The sequence below is a fragment of the Gorilla gorilla genome, chromosome 22 (genome assembly GCF_029281585.2).
Source record: "Gorilla gorilla gorilla isolate KB3781 chromosome 22, NHGRI_mGorGor1-v2.1_pri, whole genome shotgun sequence".
NCBI classification, from domain to species: Eukaryota; Metazoa; Chordata; class Mammalia; order Primates; family Hominidae; genus Gorilla; species Gorilla gorilla.
Window position 1 is genome coordinate 39,312,139 of NC_073246.2, and position 22,627 is coordinate 39,334,765.

Consider the following 22,627-nt stretch of genomic DNA (forward strand, 5'->3'; position numbering starts at 1 on the left):
CCCAGAACTCTATTAGAATATGGCAGATCTTTTATGGGAGTAGATGTTAGTAGGATATCATCAAAAGGACTGACAAATTAAGGATATTATACCCATACATATGGTTTCTTAAAAAGATATGCTCTGGGATTTTGTTTATTTTTTCCTTGTTCCCAGTATCCCTGCCTCCCATTTCCTTCCTTCCCACCCTCCCCCTCTTATCCTTTTGTCATTTGTATTTTTATACAGAAGAAGCAGTGTGAAGACATTTTTGAAAGAATATTTTCTGATTGCTCTATAATTAATTGAGGTGATCTTTTACATGGGAAACTGGAGGCTATTCCACACATGGCTATGTTCAAATTTCTGAAAATGTAGTGCAGCTAATGTATAAAGTGTTAATAACTTTTGAACTTACATGTTCTTAAATTAGGCATATTATAAGGCATTTTGTTGAACTAAGTGACTTAACATTTGAAACTCTGTCAGAGAGCCTTATTTGATTATATTTATAAACTGTTTGAAAATGTGATTGCTAACTGGAAAAGAAATATTTATATAAATTTTGAATTGATACCTAACAGATGCCTAATTATATCATTGGTGTAGTTTTTGTGATTGGTTTTTATTTTTGGCGATCTGGGTTTTGTCTAGGGGAAAAATAATCATTTTATGATTTTAAGATTTTAAAAAATTGTTTCGGTGTACTATTTTGTATGAAGAAATGTGCTTGAATATATTTATAAATTAAATTAGAGAGTATATAATACTTTACATTCATGTAGAAGTCACCATTTTAAGACCGATGTTAATTCTTGTTTACGTCAAAGGTGATTGAGCAATCATCTCTGTTACGCATCTATCATGCATGCACACAGGCTTGCACATGTATGTTTGCCTGTACATATTAGAAGTATGCCAGGTACACATTCTGGCTGAGTTGCTCGCTGATTGTTAAAAGCAACGTGATGCTGAAGCTGAATATCACCATCATAGAAAAACAAATAGGCATATTTACAGAAACATTTTTAGAATTTTATGCACATTTTTTTGTTGTCAGATTTTATAAGTTTGACCTTTTGGTGCAGGAACTATTTCTCAGCATTGTCAGCTCCTGGATTGCTCCTTGGGCGCTATACTGCACATTGGCTATACCAAGTAGATGCTCACTTTCGACTGAGGTCAGTAGAGGAACAAAGTATTTTTGGGGTATCTCATAGATTTATCTATGAATATTACTGATTTTGGAGATTTTCTCTCGTGAAATTTTGGAGTTACAAAGTTTCTATTTATCCTCACAAGACATGGAGGGTTTCCAAATAGCTCTTTTTCTTGAAAGGCTTATGGTCTCAATGGAATGAAATAACTAATGAGTAAATACAGTTTATAGTTATCTAGTTAATTTTATGAATGCTAGAACACAAGAAAATTCTACAGATTAATGATAAAATCCAATCTCTTATTCAGCCTTGTATTCTTTAAAAATTGTCAGCATTTATTGGCTTACAGAGGAAAAAACCCAGGAAAGAAGATCTAGCTGTCTAATAAATATATTAGCTGTTGGTGTATTCCCTTTCTAATAGTTTGAAAGTTAATAATTGTTTTTGAACATAAAATTAACAGCTTTCAGAATCATCATTAATTAATGTAGCAGTTTGGTCTTGTATTACTATGCACACATTTATTCGACTGATAGAATTTCAACACATTAAAACTCATGAGTAGATGTTCACCGAAAGTTGTTTCTAGAGAATGCTTCCTGACATTTGAAAGCAAGTGGTCTGCTTTCTCTGGGCCTTGTTTTTACCCTCTGGCATTGTTCATGGTACTGGCTTTGTTCTGTTGGTTAGATGTGGTAACTTACTCTCATCTTTTCCTTGATGAGGCACAGGTTCAGGGATGCTGGAAAGGACACTGAAGTAGGCCTTGGCTGATGGGCCTTTCAGAAGTGAACACCTAAGAGTAGGTTTTCAGAGTAACTTTGTGAGGTGATGAATATGTTAATTGGCTTGATTGTGGTGATCATTTCATTTTGTATATGTGTATCAAAACATCATGTTGTACACCTTAATATATACACAATTTTTATTTTCCAGTTATAACTCAATAAAGCTGGTGGGAGGAGAGAAAAAAATAGTTTTACTGAACACTAGGCCAAAGTCAGACTTTGATGTATTTAGTTCATGTATCTATAGGTGTTCCTGTACTTACTTAATTTGAGAATCTTTTTGCATGTTTTAAAATACAGTTAGAACATGAATGAAGTACATTTGGATTTTCTTTTGATTTTTGGAAGAACAAATGATTTGTTAACAAACATTTATTTGGTGAGCATTTGCTTTGTACCAGGTACTATTATAGGTGCTGCTCTGCCTACAAGGATCCCTGAGCTTATGGATAACGAATAAATGAGGCAGTGGAGGTTTTTGATAAAGTTTTAAGACTCACCTATTGAATTCAAGGCATGCAGAGAGAAAGTAGAGAGCACTGTCTGGGTAATGACATTGACAGTAATGGCTTTACCTGTAGGCAGAGGTTACCAAAATCTCTGCATCCCATTCTTCTCTTCTGAGCTCCACACTCAGGTAACTGCTTCCTGGATGCCTCTCCCGCATATTCCCTCCTCCTCCCCCATTCAGTCCTCTTAGTAATGAGTGACACCATTCTACCCTAACACAACATCATTTGGGGAACCTAGCAACCACTCTTTGCCCTTTTGAATCACAAGTAACCAAATTCAGTTTATTTAAGGTGTAGAATGACTTCTCAGATTAGATTTGGAAAAAGTACTGCCTCAGAGATTACCATGTATATGGACATAAAGACTTTTATATGAAGAAACCTGTGTGAACCAGCATTTCTTCAGTTTATTTGATTAAGGGACCTCCCCTCCCTTTTATTTTTGATTTATACCTATTAATAACATCCTGTGGACCATGATTTGGGAAAATCATGTTGGAAATAGAAGGGGCTGCCATTCTTTGTTTTGTTGAAATGGACTTCTTTAACAACTAAAATTTTTTAAACAATAGTGATATACTAGTCACTTTTAAATGTGGAATAGTTCCAAAGCATACAGAGCTATCACTTTTTGAGGACGAATAAACATGGAAATTTATTTTTAAATGTGCTGATTTGTTCATATTGTCTATGTCATAATTCTTATGCATACACTATATATATACTCATATATATGAATTTAAGTACTTAAAACCGTTTGTGGCAGAGTTTTAATTTTAGATTCTCTTAACTCATTTTAAAATGTGAATTTTGTAGGACAAAATTTTCATATTTCCAGTGATCACAAATGGGGTGTATTCATTATACAAGAGTTAGAAATCAGATCTGTAAATTACAAAACCCCAACTTTTAAAATCCCATCATATGTGGGCTACACTAGGAGAATGAAAGGGCATGTAGATTGTAATATTTAGGAAGCTGTCACCAGTTTCCCTCCCCTTGGAATTGTTCTTGTCGTGGTCGTGTGTGTCTGATCTTTTTCTTTGTCTGTGTCTCCTTCTCTAGCTCTCGTTCATGTCTCAACCCAAGCAGTTTGACTTTTTTCTTACTGATTCAATAAATTTATTTTTCTAGTAAGTTAAAAAGATAGTGGATTTGCTTTTGCACTCATGTTTTTACTTTTTGTTTACTAGGTAATACAAAATCACTGAAAGAATTCTGAAATGTATAAATATATATAGATAAGTATAAGGAAACATATCCCAAGTTTTAGTGTCCTCTACAGTGTGGCACATTCCCTTCCAGTTTCTTTTTCATGCCATTTTTTAACTAATTGAGGTCATTTTGAATATTCAGGATGATGTGGTTGGGTAAGATCCATTTTATACTCGTGTTGACTAACATCATAAATGTTGCCCTACATCATCAAAAGCTAACCATAGTGATCTGCTGTTACTTTGAACTTGGAGCAAATCCAGGGTACTCAGAATGCTTTTGAAGATAATAACTTTAGATATTTATTTTACAGTATGCTTATTTCCTAGTTAAGTTAGGTATCTCTTATTTTTAGGCATTAAGTTGTTTTTTTAAGCACTAATACCTGTGCATAGTATTTGGCTGTAAAATTATTTTCTTATAATTGATTCCTAGGAGTCATAATGTTTGAAAAATTTTCAGGCTCTTGATGCAACTTTTCAGAAAGCTTTTTGGTAATATGTACCACTCTGTACATTACAAGAATGTCTCTTAATTTATTTTTCTCAGCATTGAGTATTATAGTTAAAATAAATCTTCAACAGGCAAAAAGAAGAATCTCTTATTTTGGAACAAATAAAGTAGTATTGTATACTTGGTGGAGGAAATATAAGTGTTTTGGAAATGCATAAAGTAAAAAGAGACAGCCACTCCCCTTTTCCTAATAGTTTGGAGTCTGTCTTTCTAGCAAGTAGTTTTTGTTTAATACGTTTATGGCATTTGCACATGTTGTTTACCAGTTTTATGTCCAGCTAGTCTGATAGTTCCTGAAGGTCAGGGGGTTAAGGCTTATCCTCTTTGTGTGCCCTGTGACTCTCTGGCAGGATTTCTGGGACACAGGAAGTGCTCAGCAAATGCAAAAAGAATAATTTTTGGCATCCTAATGGCATTTTTAATGCCTAAAAATAAGTATATTAATGCTTGCTTTAATACATTTCTTCAAGTGGTTTTAAGAGTTTATTATTATTTTCCATTGCTTTTTATGTTTCATAGTTTTATTTATGTTTCTAAGTGGAAGCAGTTAATAATGGTTACGTTATGTATGTGTCATATGAAAAAGCATTTGATATTTATAGAAAAAATGATGGGAAATCTGAGGTAAGCCACATTGTAAAATTGAATTTTTTACCTTAGTGTGTCTATTTAAGACCCAGGTAAAATAAAATTCATTTATATTCATGATTTTGGATTTTAGGTATACTTACTAAGTGTACCTTGAAAGAATGTCTAAGTTCTAGGAAGATGACAACAGAACATAGTTTTAAAATTTTCCCATTTTCCTCTAGAAGAGACAGAGTAACTAGCTCAGCAAAACCAAAACGTCACATTCAGCATCTGCAAGACTAGGTGAACAGTATCCCCACTGACTCACATACAAGTAAGTAGGTGAGAGAGAATGTTGATAGCAAGACCTGTGTGGTATCAGCATTTGTGCAGAAGGAGGCATGAGGGTGTCTGATGGACCTGAGAATAGGAGAACCCCAAGATAACCAACAGAGGAGACTCACTGCAGTGAGAGACTTGCGGAAATTATGTTTGAGAAGAGCAGCTGGAACTGAAGATAGTTTTGAGTTCCCTGGAGGACACAATAAGTTCTGAAGGGGGGTTAGAGTCATGTGGTCCCCATGAACTCTCAAAACCAGTTTAAGCTCCATTCCCAGTCAAAACCCTACACCAAGGAGACACTGCTGGGGATAGAATCCCCATTAAACAAGATGGAGATAATGAGGGCAAAGGAAAAAATGTCAGATGAAAGTGGGAGAAGATAAAAGCACAGGAGATCTTATTCATGAGTCTGTATTTTGGGATCCTTCATGAAAACGGAAGAGAATTCTTATTGAAGTCAGAAAAGCTACTCCAGTTTCCCCAAAGTTTTTTATTTTACATAAAAACGAGCAGTGGACAGGGATCATAGTCAAAATCCCCACAGAGTTTTTATAAGAGACAAGCATAAGGAGCAGAATATTATTACTGCAGACAATGAAAGCATGCCAGAAAGAAATGTCCACAAAATAAATGAAACTATAACTTGTTTCAAAATAATCCCAGAGAAATTTAGAAAATGATACAAATACTAAAGCACAATGTAAATCTGAATAAGGAAAAATCAGAAAAGTGGTGATAACCCAGGAAAGAGAAGTAAAAGATAATTTAAAAAATGAAACCTAAACAGAGTGAAAAACACTATAAAATTTCTCAAAAAACTGTTTAAGATGAATAACCGGCCGGGTGTGGTGGCTCACGCCTGTAATCTCAGCACTTTGGGAGGCCGAGGCGGGCAGATCACGCGGTCAGGAGATCGAGACCATCCTGGCTAACACGGTGAAACCCTGTCTCTACTAAAAATACAAAAAATAAATAAATAAATAAATAAATAAGCCAGGTGTGGTGGCGGGCACCTGTAGTGTAGTCCCAGCTACTTGGGAGGCTGAGGCAGGAGAATGTCATGAACCCGGGAGGCGGAGCTTGCAGTGAGCCGAGATAGCGCCACTGCACTCCAGCTTGGGCTACAGAGCGAGACTCGCTCTAAAAAAAAAAAAAAAAAAAAAAAAAAAAGATGAATAATGAAGAAAAATGTAGCATTCCAGAGAAAGTGACAGTTATTAAAGACAGGCAAGGAAGTTTCAACATACAAATAATGGGAGGCTCTGAAGAAGAACTAAAGCAATGAAACTTAACAGATACTAACAATATAACTCAAGAAAATTTGTTGAAATTTGCTTTGCAGATTTTTTTTAAGAGAGTCTTGCTGTGTTGCCTAAGCTGGAATGCCATGTGGCATAAGCATGGCTCACTGCAGCCTTGAACTCCTGGGCTAAAGCTATCCTCCTGCCTCAGCCTCCCAAGTAGCTAGGACTACAGGCACGTGCTGCCACACCTGGCTAACTTCTTTATTTTTATTTCTGTAGAGATGTGGTCTTGCTGTGTTCCCTAGGCTGGTTTTGAACTGCTGAAGACCAGCCTTAAGTGATTCTTCCGCCTTAACCTTCCAAAGTGCTGGGATTACAGGTGTGAGTCACCATCTTGGCCTTTAGTCACTTTTTAGTCTGCTTTTAAAATTTAAACATTCTCCAGCATCAATATTCTTCTATAGTACTGTTTTAAATGACTAATCAGTATTCTGCGAATTAGTTAATGTTTAACGGTTCCCCATTTTTGCTAATTAGTTCATGAACAATGTTTAAGTGGATACTATTATGGTGTTTTTTTGTTTGTTTTTTATTTATTGCCTTAGGTTCAGTTCCTAGAAGTTGGAATTGTTAAGGTGAAGCATATGTACATTTTAAAGCCTTTTGATAAATTATTTTCAAATACCTTTTTAAAGTACAATTTATGCTTCTACCAGCTGCACATCAGAATTTTTCTGCACCCTAGGATCCTAGGTATTTTAAAATGTTTGCCAATTCAATAGACAAAACATAACTCAATATTTACATTTACATTTGCTTGAATATTAGACCGAGTATGTTTTTTGGGGGGTTTGTTACTCACGTTTTTTGTGAGTTTCCTTTTATCATTCTTTGTTGATATTTCTTTGGGGTTTTAATTTTTTTTCTTAATTTACCAAAGTTTCTCATTGAACCCTTACTAGATGCCAATAACTATTCTAAATTATTTACAGGTATTAACTTATTTACTCCTAATGATAACTCTGGTACAGGTACTGTGATTGACCCAGACAGAGGTTCGGTAGCCTGCCCCAGGTCAGATAGCTAGTAAGGGATGGAGCTGGGGAGCAAATTCAGGGCCTGTGAGTCCCTCCTCTTAATGATCATGCTTTTGATTTTAGGGATACTTACTGTTACTTATTGCTGGTACATTTTCCAGTTTGCATTTGCCTTTTGTTCATGGTGTCGTTTTATACAAGAGCTTTAACTTTTTGTATGGGAGAACTAAGTTTTATTTATTAGTGTAATGCCTCAAACATAACAGATTCTCAAATCTATGTGTTGAACAAATGAGAATGAACCCATCAGTCTGTTGATGGTGATGACCTTTTATGTAGTGTAATATGTATCTCCTTTTAAAGGGATTCCCAGGGCTTCATAAATGATTTACTCTTTGGTTTTTATCAGGCACAGTAAGCTTATCTGTATTAGCTCTTCTGGAAAGTTTTTTAGATGTAATCACTGCTTTTAAGAGGAACATGTGTTCTTAAACAAGCAAATAGGAGTTGTGAAGAATGTATTTATTGATAATGATTTGAATTGTAGATTCAAAGTGAAATGAAATACTTTCACTCTAGGAATAATTTGATGGGATTTGTTTTTTGTATTTTTAGAAAATTATAGATTTGGCCATTGTTTAAAAAGTTTTGAATAGATTTTGGCTTAGTGTAAGAAGATTCTTTGATAGGAAAACTAAAACTACAAAATTTGATATAAAAAGTTACCATTGCTTAAGATTTGGATAGTGTAGATCATCTCCTCAAAAGGTGAAATTTAAGATTTTACTTTTCTCGAATTCCTGACCTCAGGTTATCCTGCTGCCTTGGGCTCCCAAAGTGCTGGGATTACAGGTATGAGCCACCGTGCCCGACCAAGATTTTACTTTTCTTTAAGCACTCTTTCTCCTCTTCTCTCTGGTGGTGAATACCAGGCTACTTAACGGTGCCTTCTTAGTTTGGCCTCCGTATTCCTTACTTTAGTCTTTTAAAAAAGTGTAGAGAACCATTTTGCTAATGGATATACATTAGAGAGAAACACAAATAAGTTAATTTTTATAAACCGTCCACAAAATATACTCCATGGAATCAGATACTCAAAAAGATACTCGAGATGTAAATATTTATGTTGTTAACACAAATCCAGGTCTGCTTTGTATAAAGTTACCAAAGCTTAAAAACCATTGTTGAGTGCTTGCTGTTTTTGTAACCTACTGGTTGCAGCCAGCTCTTTCCTCTCCTACTGCTGGTAGTATTCTTCAGGCCATTTGTATTAGTCTGTTCTTGTACTGCTATAAAGGAATACCTAAGACTGGGTCATTTATGAAGAAAAGAGTTTTAATTGGTACACGGTTCCACAGGCTATACATGAAGCATGGCTAGGAGGCCTCAGGAAACTTAGAGTCATGGTAGAGAGTGAAGGGGAAGCAGGCATGTCTTACATAGCCCCAGCAGGAGGAAAAGAGAGAAGCGGGAGTGCTACACACTTCTAGACAACCAGATCTCGCGAGAACGAACTCACCATCGTGAGAATAGCAAGGGGGAGGTGTGCCCCTGTGATCCAATCACCTTTCAAGAGGCCTCTCCTCCAACACTGAGAATTACAACTTGACGTGAGATTTGTGTGGGGACACATATCCAAAACATAATCACCATGCTTAGCCGATATTGTTAAATTCAGACTTGTTCTTTTAAGCATTAATCAGTCAATTTACATGCTTATGTTAATAAAATTTAATCCATTCTGGAAGTAAAAGAACGAAATGTCAGTTTTCCTTTTCCTCGTTTCCACTTACAGGGGTAACCCCTTTTACTATTTTCCGTTTTAAAATTCTTCTCTTGGTTGCCTCCATGATTTTTAATACATTAATATGTTTGTAGCTGTGTTTTAGTATTTTAAAAAACTATTGAAAAATGAAACCAGATAGCTCTCAGTGCTACCTCTTTTCCAACCAGTTTCTCCCGATCCTCTTTTAAAGTTTTTCTGTTGATTATTATTAAAATTTTATAAAACTAACTTAAACCTCATTCTTGGCCATCAGTTTTAGACAGTTTCTCTTGATTTCTCAAGATTTGAAATGAGAGCTTTAGAGCCCTTTATATTTCTTTTTACCTCACAGCTGTTACCCACCAGTTACTTCCAGCTTGTATATAGGTATATTCACTACACATCTTTCTTTCACTTAATTGAATCCTTTATTTTTGTCTTAGAATCTTCTGAATATTGAAAACAGAGAACTATACTGGAAGAACATAGTGTATTAAGACTCATGGAGAGGGAGATGTGATACTATGTCACTGAGGTCGTTCCAGTCATAGGAGAAATGTTACCACTGGATTGAGGTCTGGTACATTTTAAAAGATGATTTAATTCTATGATTTGTGTTCAACTTGCACTAGGATAGTTTTTACTTTCACCTTTGTTCCATGCACCGCACAAATACCTGGGAACCCTTATTGCCCAACTCAAGAGCCAGAGTCCTCTGTCATCATTTTGCCTCTCTCCTAAGTGAGAGGACTGAGTGCAGACTTGGTGTTTGTGGGTGAGGCATGTGGACTGACAGGCAGGCTTCAGTTTATTTAGCGAGTGTGAGCCCTGGCAGGAAGATTCTCTTTCTCTGCTTGCCAGGTTGAGGAGGCCTCATTAAGCAGTTTGAACTTGTGGTTTTGGCGTGTCTAGTCCTGGTGCAGGTGGCTTGTTATCCTCACAGGCATTTCTTTGGCCTCACCCTTGGGGTGACTGTTCACTTGTGTTTGAGCGGCTGGGACTCAGTAGGTTCACTGGAGTAGGTATTTCTTCAGAGCCACTGGTGGAGGCTGATCATGCGGCAGATAGTTGTTTAGTATCAAGCCAATCTCTCCCCTTCTTTCTACTCCAGTTTTTCTTTACCACCCAGAATGGCACCTGCCACTTCTGCTGTGGTTCCTGGTCCCAGCTTTCAGCTCTAGATTTTTTTGACATTCCTTAAATTATTGGTATGATCCCAGTTGCCTTTTCTTGCAGAAAACTGACAAAATCTTTGGTTCACTGGTATGTCTCCATCCCATGCTTTATTTTATTTAGTGATCTTTCACTGCTTGTTTCTGTGGATGATATAGAGGAATATAGAGGATAAGAACAATATGTTTACTCTATCCAGTGTTCTAGATTTTCTTGTTAGAAGCACCCTCCTTCCCAGCTTGGGAAAACTGAGCTGCTGGGGTGGCTGTTGGCTCCTTTGCTTGCTGTTAGTTTTAAAGGATTGTTTTCAGTCACACTTGAATTGTAGCTATCCTTGGTTCTCTTTTTACCAATGAATTCTGGTAGTATGTTTTAAGAGCTGGGTGGCCTTCCTGGCCTTTGTAAACATTTCCTGCAATGCCTAGCTTTAGTGAGCTACGAAGTTGCCCATTGGAGATGAGGCTCTATGGAAAGTCAGCACCTGTACTTCACTCCCTGCCTTTGTGACTTTGGGTTTCGACTGGGTGTTTGGAAGCACTGTTTCTTCTGTCCTTGACCTTGTTCCACATGTTTTACCCATTACCTCTTGTGAGCAGGCACAGGGCCTTTCCTTGTCACCTGGGCTTCAGCTGCTTTGAGGATGACTACTTATCCCTTGCAGTAGCTTCCCACCAAGGTTCTTGAAAGGGAAGTTTTCATAATGTTCATTTTTTTAAAAAGTTAGACCAGCTATACCCCCTAAACTTAAGTCTGCTTGTTTTCATATGACATAGAAATTGATACAAAAATACTTTATGTAGTTTGTGTAGATGTAGTTGCTTAAGAAAGATGACACTTCCTGTACTATTTTGTTGTCTTGATAAGTACAGTACAAAAACCAGTTTTTAACCCTAAAGTTAATTTGCAAGAAATTGATACAAAAATACTTTATGTAGTTTGTATAGATGAAGTTGCTTAAGAAAGGTGACACTTACTGTACTATTTTGTTGTCTGGATAAGTACAGTACAAAAACCAGTTTTTAAACCCTAAAGTTAATTTGCAAGAATCTTTTTGTTTTGACAATATACTATTATAACTTTTAGCTGAATAAAATCTTAAGTCAACTTTTATGTTTTCATGATACCTAAATGAGGGAGCAAAAGTATGTTTAGTATATGACAGTATACTGTCATATACTGAATTTTCATAAGGTTCTAGGAGCCTTTTTTTTTTTTGTTCTGGGAAAGGGAGGGAGGAAGAGGATGGCACTGTTACCCAAGTGTGAGTTAGTTGATTCAGAAGAGTAAAGAATAGTCCAATAGTCCAGTATTTAAAAATTTATGTCTATAATCCAGATTTAAATACCAGTTTACCTTCTAGCTTTATAAACAGTCTTAATGAGAAGTAGGGGACAAAAAAGAAGCAGGATTGCCCTTAGGTTAGAGAATAGAAATATCTACTTGGCTTAACATTTTTATGAAAGATGTCCAGCAAAACTGTGGTGGCAGCCTCACTTTAGAGAATGAGGTATTAAAAACTTGACCAAGGTAGTCATGCCAGACTTTTGAATATTTTCCCAAATAAGATGGCTTCAAATTGAAAAATTTTATCCACTTGATGTTTTTCAAAACTATAAAGCTGCGTTCTATTTCTACCTAAAATATAAAATTGTTAGTATGGTATGATTTGTCATTTGAGATGATCTTGGCTAATACATTACTGGGCATAATAATGGCTATTACACATTCAGAGGATAGAGGCTGTTTCCGTGTCTCAAGCATCATTAACTGCAGATAAAAAAAGTTAACAGTTATTCTAAAAATATTTCTTATAGGGGAGAAGATTTAATCAGTATATTATTGTATGTTTTAGTCTGGTGTGGTGCAAGCTTGTAATCCCAGCTACTCGGGAGGCTGAGGCAGGAGAATAGCTTGAACCCAGGAGGCGGAAGTTGCAGTGAGCCGAGATTGCGCCATTGCACTCCAGCCTGGGCAAAAGAGCAAAACTCCATCTAAAAAAAAAAAAAAAAGGTTAATGATTAATTGTATACTTAGAAAACTTACTTTCTTTACTAGGAATTCTAAATATATATATATATTTATGTAATGAAGATTTTAGTTTAGTAAGTTAACTATTTTAAAACATGTTTAATGTTTAATTTCTGATTCTAAAAGTAGTACTTTTTGGTACTTTCCTAAACTCCATAATTTAAATAACTTTAAAAAGAACTGATGCTAAGCTAAACATTTAAATTGAGGATTATCCCAGAGCATCTGTCACTAGGCAGATGATGTTTCCTTATGTCTCTAGTCCCCAAAGGAAAGTAGGAGTGCCAAGTTTTTAATATTTGTCCCTTTCAAGAAGGGGAAAGTTTTGTGATACAAAAAATGTTTAAGAGGTGGACCAGGAAACAGTCCCTCGACATGGAAAATGCCCAGGCTGAGTTAGGATTGCTTTATCAATATGGAGGGAATAAGAACCTGGGAGAACAAACCAAAATATTAAAGATTCATGAGTAAGAGTATGAATGAAATTGGCTTTAAAATCTTTCCCTTTTATTTCTCTCTTACCTTTATCCTTCGGAATTAAAGGAGGCTAATGCAGGTTCCAAGTAGTTCAAAAACGTACCGAAAGTTGTCAAGTTTAAAGGGCTGAGATTGAGTCTTTCAGGGAATGGATTAAATACTTTGGTTTAGACAGTGATTTTCAAACCTGTCTTAAGCCTTGACTCGTAGTGTGTAGATGATAGTATCGTGACTAATCCTGAGCTAATCTCATGAAAGCTTACATTTAAATAAATTTTCATATGGACAAGAAACCAAGAGACGTTGATGTGTGACTAAAATATTGATTATTCATGGATTCTGCGAGAGCTTTACTTTTTATCTGTGGGATCTTACGCATTATGTTTCTAAAAATACAGTTTCTTTGTTTCTAGGATGGGGGGTTAACATTAGGTTATTTTTAAGTTTCCTTCTAGTTTTAGAGTTATTGATCCTTTTTCTGACTTTTAGAACCTGACTTTTCCAGTCTTTGTTTCATTGGACTTTAACGGGTTCCAGAATTCCTGAGTAGAGAGAACATGGGAAGAAATTAAGGGACAGGTGTGGGTGATGGGTGCTTAGAGATGGTGGAAAAGTGGCTTCAGGAGAAATTGTAGTGTTAGGGATAGGACCAGCATGCTCTTCTCTTGGAATCTGATGCTTGAAATCTACTCTGTCTTAATGAAATATACTTTACAAATGCTAGACGTCTTTCTGGAGACGTTTATAGACACTCTATGGAAAAATATTTAAAAATCACGAAATTTTTCATGATGTGGAATGAATCTGTACTCTATTTAGGAGGAGATAATTGCTAGGCTAGGTGGGACAAGTTGATCTATTTTAAAATAAAATTGTATCTTTTATAAGGCACAAATGGGAACTGTGTCTCCTTGACATGTTTCAAAGCATTTCTCTGAATATGTGAGATTAAAGAAACTCTCAACCACTCAGAATTGTCAGAACACTGATGTTCTTTAAAACTATCTTTGTAGCTGTTAGTATGTACTGACACAGTTGAAGTTTTTAATGTTTTATTCATTATTAGACATTTTGCATATGAATGTAATGTCTTTTATTTACAGTTACATCTTAACTGAACTTGGTTCCCAGATATGAGTATTATTTACTTGGTCTCAGTCTTCATATTTTAAGCTCTATAGGTTAATACTTAATTGGGTTTTATTTTAAAATTATTTTTGAAGCTATATATTAAAGTTTGTCATAATAAACCAAATGTTAGTTTTCCTCCACCTGGGAATACTTGAGACTTCAGTGAGCCACGCTTTCTGTTATGCCCACCTCTTTAGTCTTTCCATTATAGAATAAAAATGCTTTGTGTGATTTCTCTAAAATGTAATGTTTGAGAATCTATTTTAATGTATAGAAGGACATTTACATAATGCTTTTGAGTAGGTGGGGAAAAAAGTTGAAATGTTGATGGCAGCATCTGTTAGAAAAACTCATATGTCTATATAGTAAAAAGTTAAAATTACAACAAATGCACTACTTTAACTGTGTTCTGCATGTTATTCCATGGGATCGCCTTTGGAGTAAAGTAGAATATGTTTCTAGTCTTTTATAGCTGCTGTCAATTTTGTTCTAAACGTGAAAGTGTTAACAGCAAGTTGAAAATGTGACAAAGCTCAATTTCATTTCTTGTTTATTGCTTGTTTTCCTATTGGACAATTGGAAGTAGCTTTGCCCTGGCAACTAAAATAGGCTATTTGCATAACCTAGTTTGATTGGCTAGCATCCTGACTAACAGTTCCAATCATATGGTGTCGGTTTAGTGGTAGGCTATGCTAATTAGCCGCTGTTGCTGGGGTTCAGGGATGGTTTCTGTGTGCTGTTCTGCTGCATTGTGTTGCCTGGTGAGAGACATTGATAAATGAGCGTTTAATGATCTGCAGCATTTCCCACTCACTGCGGGCAGGCGGATTTTAGAACAGAAGTGGAAATAAGGCTTTAATTGCTCTGTTAAATAACTGTAACCAAAATATGTGTATTACATTTTAGAAATTAAGTTGTATGAAGTCTTAAATACTTCATAACACAAAAGGAAAATACTTTAGCTTTGTCTCTTAAAATATAACTCAGGTAGCAGCACTATGCACAGGTTTCCTAAAACTGTGAAATTGATCATTTTTTTCAGATCAGAAATAGTACCCTTGTAGTAAGTAGCATGCTTGATTTTTCTTATGACTTTGACCTTTTATAAAGATACACGTTTGTATTTAATAAAATATTGCAAGCTTTTGGGCAGAATTTATCTTGTACTGCCTGTGTAGTCTAGCAAATAAGAGCATAAACTTGAATTCCCTGTTCTTCTGTTGAATTTGAAGATCGGGTTGTTATTCACTACCTCCTGCTATTATTACTTTTCTAATTGAAGTCAGATGTTTTAACTGTTGCTTGTACCGTTATGTTGGTGTATGTGAAGTCTTCATTGGTAGTGTCAGGTGGTAGGTTCTGCAGAAAAAAAAAATCAGTTCTTTGTTTAAGGAACATGAGGTGAAGAATAAATACATGTGACGTTAGATTAAAAATTCAAGATGACCATATGGAAAAGTGCTGTAAGGATTTATCTGGAAGGGTATAGGGGAAAAAATTCTAGGCCTTTTTATGATAGGGACATGGGAAATGGATTGAGAGTCTGGGAAAGGGTTAAAGAGGAAGCCCATAGAATTTGTGTTAAGGTTTTAAATGTCACTTAGGTTTCAAACAGCTAGAGAGTAATAAGAAGAAAGAACATTTTAGGGTGAGGAATAGATGAGCAAAAGTAATGTTTCTGGTATTCAGTTGTCAAATGTAAGTGGTCACAGTGATCAAGGACTCTGGGGCCTTAGGTGTGTCAGTGCCCCAGCTTCCAGGCAGGCTTGTGTCATTCCCTTGAAATAAGACCTGGTGTCTTACTGTTCCAGCTAGCATCATTTTTGGCTTTTTGTCACTTGGTTTTGTTGGAAGCAGGGCTCTCCACTTTTTGTGTCTGGTGGTTAAAGCATAGGACTCTTTTGCCTTCTTTTGTCCCTCCCATTGGCCCTAAAGCATTGAAACACGGATGCCAAAAATAATCCATGTGAATTTAGATGTTTGTATTAAATTTTCTATGAAGTATATCCCTTTAATTGTTCTGGCCTTTATTTAAGAGCATAGTAAAATTAGACAAGCTAACTGGACAATCTTACAGACTAGTAAAGAATGAAAACCAACATTAAACCATAACATTTGATTCTTAATCACACGTTCCCAGGCATATATACTGAACATGTATTCTAAAATAAATTTACAGAAATGCTTTATTCAACCAGTCAGAGGGGACCTAGATTCAGAATTTATAATTTAAGAGAGGTGGATATGTCTTTACATAACTATGTGACATGGTGGAGTATGGAGTATCCATGCTGTAAGAGAGGTGGAAATTCAGAAGAGGGAGAAATTTTTGGATTGAGACTAGGAAAAGATTCTTGGCGGAAATGGTATTTCATATGGTCTCGAGGAATGGGCAGTATTTTAACAGGTGATGTTTGAAGGCTACAGGGTGTGGAAGATGCTATACCAGTTGAAGATGGGGGCCTGTTCGAAAATTGCATTTACTAAGGTAGATGGTAGAGGAGACTATGTTGTTGAGGGCCTTAAGTGGTGGACAGTATAGACTTTGAAGTTTTTCTTGTAAAAAGTGGGGGATTTTTGAATTTTTTACAGCAGTGGTTCACAATGTGTTTTTTAAAAACACATGCCCTCCATGAATGTTTGCAAGTTTCAAAATAGACATTTCTTTGATTTTTAAAATATGAAAATGTGGTATTGAGTAATTCCAAGGGGTTTTTGAGTTGCCATCATCTAAAATGAGATATGTTGTAGGAGAAGCAGATTTTTTTGTGGAGTGGAGGGAACGGATCGATTGTACTTAGAGTCAGGTTTTGAATGGGTTAAAAGTTTTTAAAACAGCTTTATTGTGTTATAATTGGCCTACAGTAAACTTCACGTAATTGAAAGTATACAATTTGATGGATTTTGACAAGTATTACTTGTGAAACTTTTACAAGTCAGATAATGAAGATTTATTACTTCACTTGTTCCAGGATTTTATATAAACAGGATTATATGTGTTCTTTTTGCCTGGTTTTAGTTCTTTTGAGAGTCATATGTGTTGTGATACCTATCAGTAGTTCACTGTTTTTATTGCTGAGTAGTATTTCATTGTGTGTATATACTTTGGTTTATCCACTTATCTGTTGAAGGACATTTGGGTTGTTTCCAGTTTTTGTCTATTACAAATAAAGATGCTATGAATATTGTTGTACAACTTTTTGTATGGACATATGTTTTTATTTCTCTTTATTTCCTAACATTGGAGTGACTCAATCATGTGGTGGGTATATGCCTAACTTTTAAAGAAACTGCTAAATGGTTTTACAAAGTAGTTGTACCGTTTTACATTTTCACCAGCAGTTCAGGAGAGTTTCAGTTGCTTCACATTTTGCCATATTTGGTGGTCAGCCTTTTTAATTTTAGCCATTCTAATACTTGGGTAGTGATATCTCATTGTGTTTCCCTGTGATTAATGTTGTTGAGCATCTTTGTATGTACTTTTTTGCCCACTGTATGTTGTGTTTGGTGAAGTGTTTGTTCAAATCTTTTGTCATTCTTTTTTCGGTTATTGAGCTTTTAGAGTTTCTTATACATTTGATACAAATCCTTTATCAAATACATGATTTGCTAAGCTTTTCTCCTAGTCCATGGCTTGTCTTTTTATTCTCTTTAAAAATGTCTTGAAGATCTGATGTTTTAAATTTTTATGAAGCCTAATTTATTCATTTGTTCTTTTATGAAAGCTGCTTTTGGAAAGTTTTTGCATAATTGTCCCACGATCAAAAACGTTTTTGCCTATGTTTGTTGTTGTTTTTTTCCCCACTAGATTTTACAGTTTTAGGTTTTATATTTAAGTCTATGGTCCATTTGGAGTTAATATTTGTTAATAGTGTGCTGCAAAGTATAGATCAAAGATCACTTTTTTTTGCAAATGGATATTCATTTATTGTAGAACCATTTGTAAAAAGGACTGTCCTTTCTCCACTGAATTGCCTTTGCACCTTTGTCAGAAATCAGTCTTCCATATATGTGTGGGTCTGTTTGTGGACTTACCATTCTGTTCCATTAATCTATTTGTCCTGATACCAATACCATATTGTGTTGACCTCCTGTGGCCTTAATAATAATTAATGCAATCAGGTAGTTTTAATTCTGCAACTTTCCTCTTATTCAAAGTTTTTATAACTACTCTAGGTCTTTTGCATTTTCATATGAATTTTCAAATCAGTTCGCTAATTTCTTCAAAAAAGTCTGCTAGGGTGTTGATTGGGGTTGTGTTGAATATATAGATAATTTCATAAGAATTGATACTTTAACTATATTGATTCTTTGGACCCATGCACATATATCTATTTAGCTCTTTCTCTCATTTTTCTGATTTTCAGTATGCAGTTTTTTCATGTATTTTGTCAGGTTTATGCCTAAGTATTTCATATTTTTGTCACTATTTTAAATGGCTTTTAAATTTCAGTTTCTGATATATAGTTACAGTACTAGCACATAGAAATACAATTGATTTAAATATATCCTTGTATTCTGTGACCTTGCTAAAATCACTTAATAATGCAGCTTTTTGGTAGGTTCCATCACATTTTCTATCTAGATAATCACATTTCCTATGATGAGAGACAATTTTGCTGCTTTCCAGTTTGGTTACCTTGTATGTATTTCTTTTTCTTGCCGTTCTACATTGGCTCCAACCTCTATGGAATATGGAATATGGAATATATATGGAACATAGACTACAATGTTGAGTAGAGGTAGTGAAAGAGGACATTCTGTTTTGTTCTTTATGTTAGAGGATCAAACAGTATGTTAGCTGTAGAGTTTTTTTGTCAGTGTCCTTTATCACAAGGGTCCCCAACCCCCGGTACTGTCTGAGGCCTGTTAGGAACTGGGCCGCACAGCAGGAGGTGCCGAGCACTACCACCTGAGCTCTGCCTCTTTTCACATCACCTGAAGCATTAGACTCGCATAGACATGCACATGCAAGGGATCCGGGTTGCGTGCTTCTTATGAGAGTCTAATGCCTGATGATCTGAGGTAGAACAGTTTTTCATTCTGAAACCATATCTCCCCCCCATGGAAAAACTGTCCTCCATGAAACCAGTCCCTGGTGCCAGAAAGTTTGGGGGACCGCTGTTTTATCAGATTGGGAAAGATGCCTTCTATTTCTAGTTAATGAAAGTTTGTTTTAGGTCAAGTATGGATGTTGGATTTGTCAAATGTTTTTTCTGCATCTCCCGAGATTACCACATGGTTTTTATTTTTTAGTTAATTTGATGAATTGTACTGATTGATTTCTTAATGTTAAACTGATAACAGTGTTTGCTGAAATAAAGGTCACTTTGTTATGATGGTCTTTATTTGGATTGTTTGATTCAAATAGTTACAATTTTGTTTAGAATTTTTATATCTTATGTTCATGAAAGATATTGGGGTTTTATTGATTTCTGTTTTTCTGTTTTGTTGATTTCTACTCTGGATTCTTATTTTTGTTATTTCGTTGACTTTGACTTCGTTTGCTCTTTTTTTTTTTTTGAGACAGAGTTTCACTCTGTTTCCCAGGCTGGAGTGCAGTGGTGTGATCTCGGTTCACTGCAACCTCCGCCCCCTGGGTTCAAGTGATTCTCCTGCCTCAGCCTCCTGAGTAGCTGGGACTACAGTTGTGTGCCACTACGTCTGGCTAATTTTTGTATTTTTAGTAGAGACAGGGTTTCACCATGTTGATCAGGCTGGTCTCGAACTCCTGACCTCAAGTGATCCGCCTGCCTCAGCCTTCCAAAGTGTTGGGATTACAGGCGTGAGCCACTGCGCACAGCTTCATTTGCTCTTTTTCTAGTGTATTAAGGTAAAAAGCAGAAGCCATTGATTTAAGAACTCTTTTCCTTTCTAATAGAGATGATTAATGCTATAATATTCTCCCTAACTATTGCCTTAGCTGTATCAAAAATTTTGATGTATTTTTATTTTCATTCTTTTCAGAATGCTTTATAATTTGCTGTTTGATTTCTTCCTTGAGTTGTGGTTATTTAGGACTATTTTGTTTTGAGTTATGGTTTCTTCCTTGAGTTGTGGTTATTTAGGACTATTTTGTTTTACTTACATGGTTCTGTTACTTTATTCTGATTTAGTTTGTCACCAGCGAACGTATTTTGAATAACTCCATTTCCTTTAATTTATTAGGGTTTGTTTTGTACCCCATAATGTTGTCTATCTTGGTTAAAGTTGCTTTGTCCCTAGAAAAGAATGTATATTCTGCTATTCTTTGGTAGAATATTCTCTAAATGTTAATTAGGTCAACTTGGTCGGTAGTGTTGATCAGATCTTGTATATCCTTATTGATTTTCTCTCCACTTGTTCTATCAAATATTGAGAGACGGATATTGAAATCTCTTAATATAATTGTGTCTATCGTTGTAGTTTTATCATTTTTTTTGGTCTGTGTGTTTTAAAGCTCTGTTAATAGGTTCATAGATGTTCAGGATTTAGTATGTTCTCTTGGTGATTTGACACTTTTATCATTGGAAAATAACTTTCATCTCTTGTAATATTCTTCAGACTGCAGCATACTTTCTTTGATAATATAGCCATTCTGTCTTAATTTTGATAGCATGATATATCTTTTCCCAAATGTTTACTTTTAATCTATTAATGTCTTTGTATTAGAAATTTATTTCTTACAGACACATATAGTTGATCTTGCTTTTCTTGTTGTTGTTCCTGATCTGAAATCTCTGCTTCTCATTTGAAGTATTTAGATCATTTGTGTTTAATGTGATTATTGGTATGTTTTGGTTTAAATCTGTCATCCTGCTATTTATTTCCTATTTGTTTTGTCTGTTTTTCCCCTTTCCTCTTTTTCTCCTACCGTCTTTTATTCTGCCTTTGGATTGATTGAAATTTTTAAATGATTTGATTTTCTTCTTTTTATTGGTTTATTCATTTTAACCTTGTTTTTTAAATTTAGTGGTTTCTCTTTATCTTATCACAGTCTACTTCCAAAGGATATTAGATCACTTCACGTATAGTGTATTGACCATACCATAGTATTCTTCTATTTCTCTACTACTGTCCTTTTTACTGACTTTAAAATAGATTTTGTTTGTGCATATGTTATTAACCTTACACTACATTACTATTATTGTTTAAACACTTAGATTTAAATAAGAATTCCTGTATTCTTATCCATTTCGTTATCTTTTCTGGTCTTCATTCCTTTGTGTAGGTCCATATTTCCATCTAGTTTCATTTTCCTTCATCTTGAGTACTTCTATTAACATTTTTTGTAGTGCGTATTTACTAATGATGTATTCTTTCACCTTTTACGTATCTGAAAATGCCTTTATTTTGCTGTTTTTATTTTTTGACAGATATTTTCGGTGGGTATGGAACTCTAAATGACACTTTTTTCTTTCAGTAATTTAAAAATGTTGCTGCACCATCTGCTCTCTTCGCATTGTTTCTTACAGAAAATCTTCTTTATTCATTTGTATATAATATGTCTCTTTTTCTGGCCGTTTTTAAGGTTTTTCTGTTTATCATTGGTTTTTAGCAGTTTGATAATTATGTACCTTGGTTTAGTTTTCTTTGTGTTTCCTATGCTTGGGGTTTGTTGAACTTTTAGATCTATGGGTTTGTAGTTTTTATCAGATTTGGAAGATTTTTGACCATTAGTTTTTCAAATTTTTTTGTGTTCTCCTCTCTGTCAGGAACTTTAGTTACATGTATATTATTAGGGTGCTTGAGATTGTCCCAGAACTCAGTGAATATCTGTTAACTTTTTAAAATCTCTTCTGTTTTGACATCCAATTTCAGTTGTTGAGTACTCATTTGGAATTCTGAGGTAGTTTTTATTGCTGTGTCTTCAAGGTCACTAGTCCTTTTTTCTGTACTATCTAACCTTTTATTAGTTTTACCCTTTGTGTTTTTTATCATTCACATTGTAGTTTTTATTTCCATTTCTATTTCATCATCTCCTCCTCTTCTTTCTTTTTTTAAAATAGAGACAGGGTCTTCCTATGTCTCTGTTTGCTATGATGGGCTGGATTTGAACTCCTGGCCTCAAGTGATATTCCTGTCCCAGCCTCCCAAAGTGCTGGGATTATAGGTGTGAGCCACCATGCCTGAACTGTAGTTTTCATTTCTAGTTCAATTTGGGTGTCTTAAAAATATTTTCCATGACATCCCTTAGATATTTGAATACATGGAGTACAGTTATAGTACCTGTTTCTGTTTTTTGTTTTGAGACAGGGTCTCGCTCTGTCACCCAGCCTGGAGTGCAGTGGTGCTTTTATAGCTCACTGTGGCCTCATACTCCGGGGCTCAAGGAATCTTCTCCTGCCTCAGGCTTCTGAGTAGCTGGGACCTACAGGCATGCACTACCAAGCCCAGCTAATTTTTAAATTTGTAGTAGAAACGAAGTCTCTTGGTGTTGCCCAGGCTGGTCTCAAGGGAGCCTCCTGCCTTGGCCTCTCAAAGTGCTGAGATTACAGGTGTGAGCCACTGTCCGCAACCATAGACCAGGGTAGGAGATGTCTTTTTTTTCCCCCCCCTTTCTTTTAGAGACAGAGTCTTGCTCTGGGGCCCAGGCTGAAGTGCATTGGTGCAATCATAACTTACTGCAACCTTCAGCTCCTCAAGAGATCCTCCTGCTTCAGCCTCCCAAAGCACTGGGATTACAGATTGAGCCACCGCTCCTGGCCAGTACC

At 35.5% G+C, this 22,627-nt stretch overlaps 1 protein-coding gene across 10 annotated transcripts in view; it reads left to right on the forward strand.

Annotated features, from left to right (window-relative positions):
* DYRK1A (dual specificity tyrosine phosphorylation regulated kinase 1A) overlaps window positions 1-22,627 on the forward strand; it is a 149,463-nt gene that overhangs the window by 54,868 nt on the left and 71,968 nt on the right. For 2 of the 10 annotated variants that reach the window (XM_055374018.2, XM_063702755.1), the window contains exon 3: window positions 1,068-1,160. The exons of 7 other annotated variants lie outside the window; for them this stretch is intronic. The gene's annotated coding sequence lies outside the window, so the exon portion shown is untranslated. Of the gene's footprint in view, window positions 1-1,067; window positions 1,161-9,568; window positions 9,701-22,627 lie in introns of those variants that run through there. One more of the 10 variants, XM_063702756.1, reaches the window with a different exon arrangement.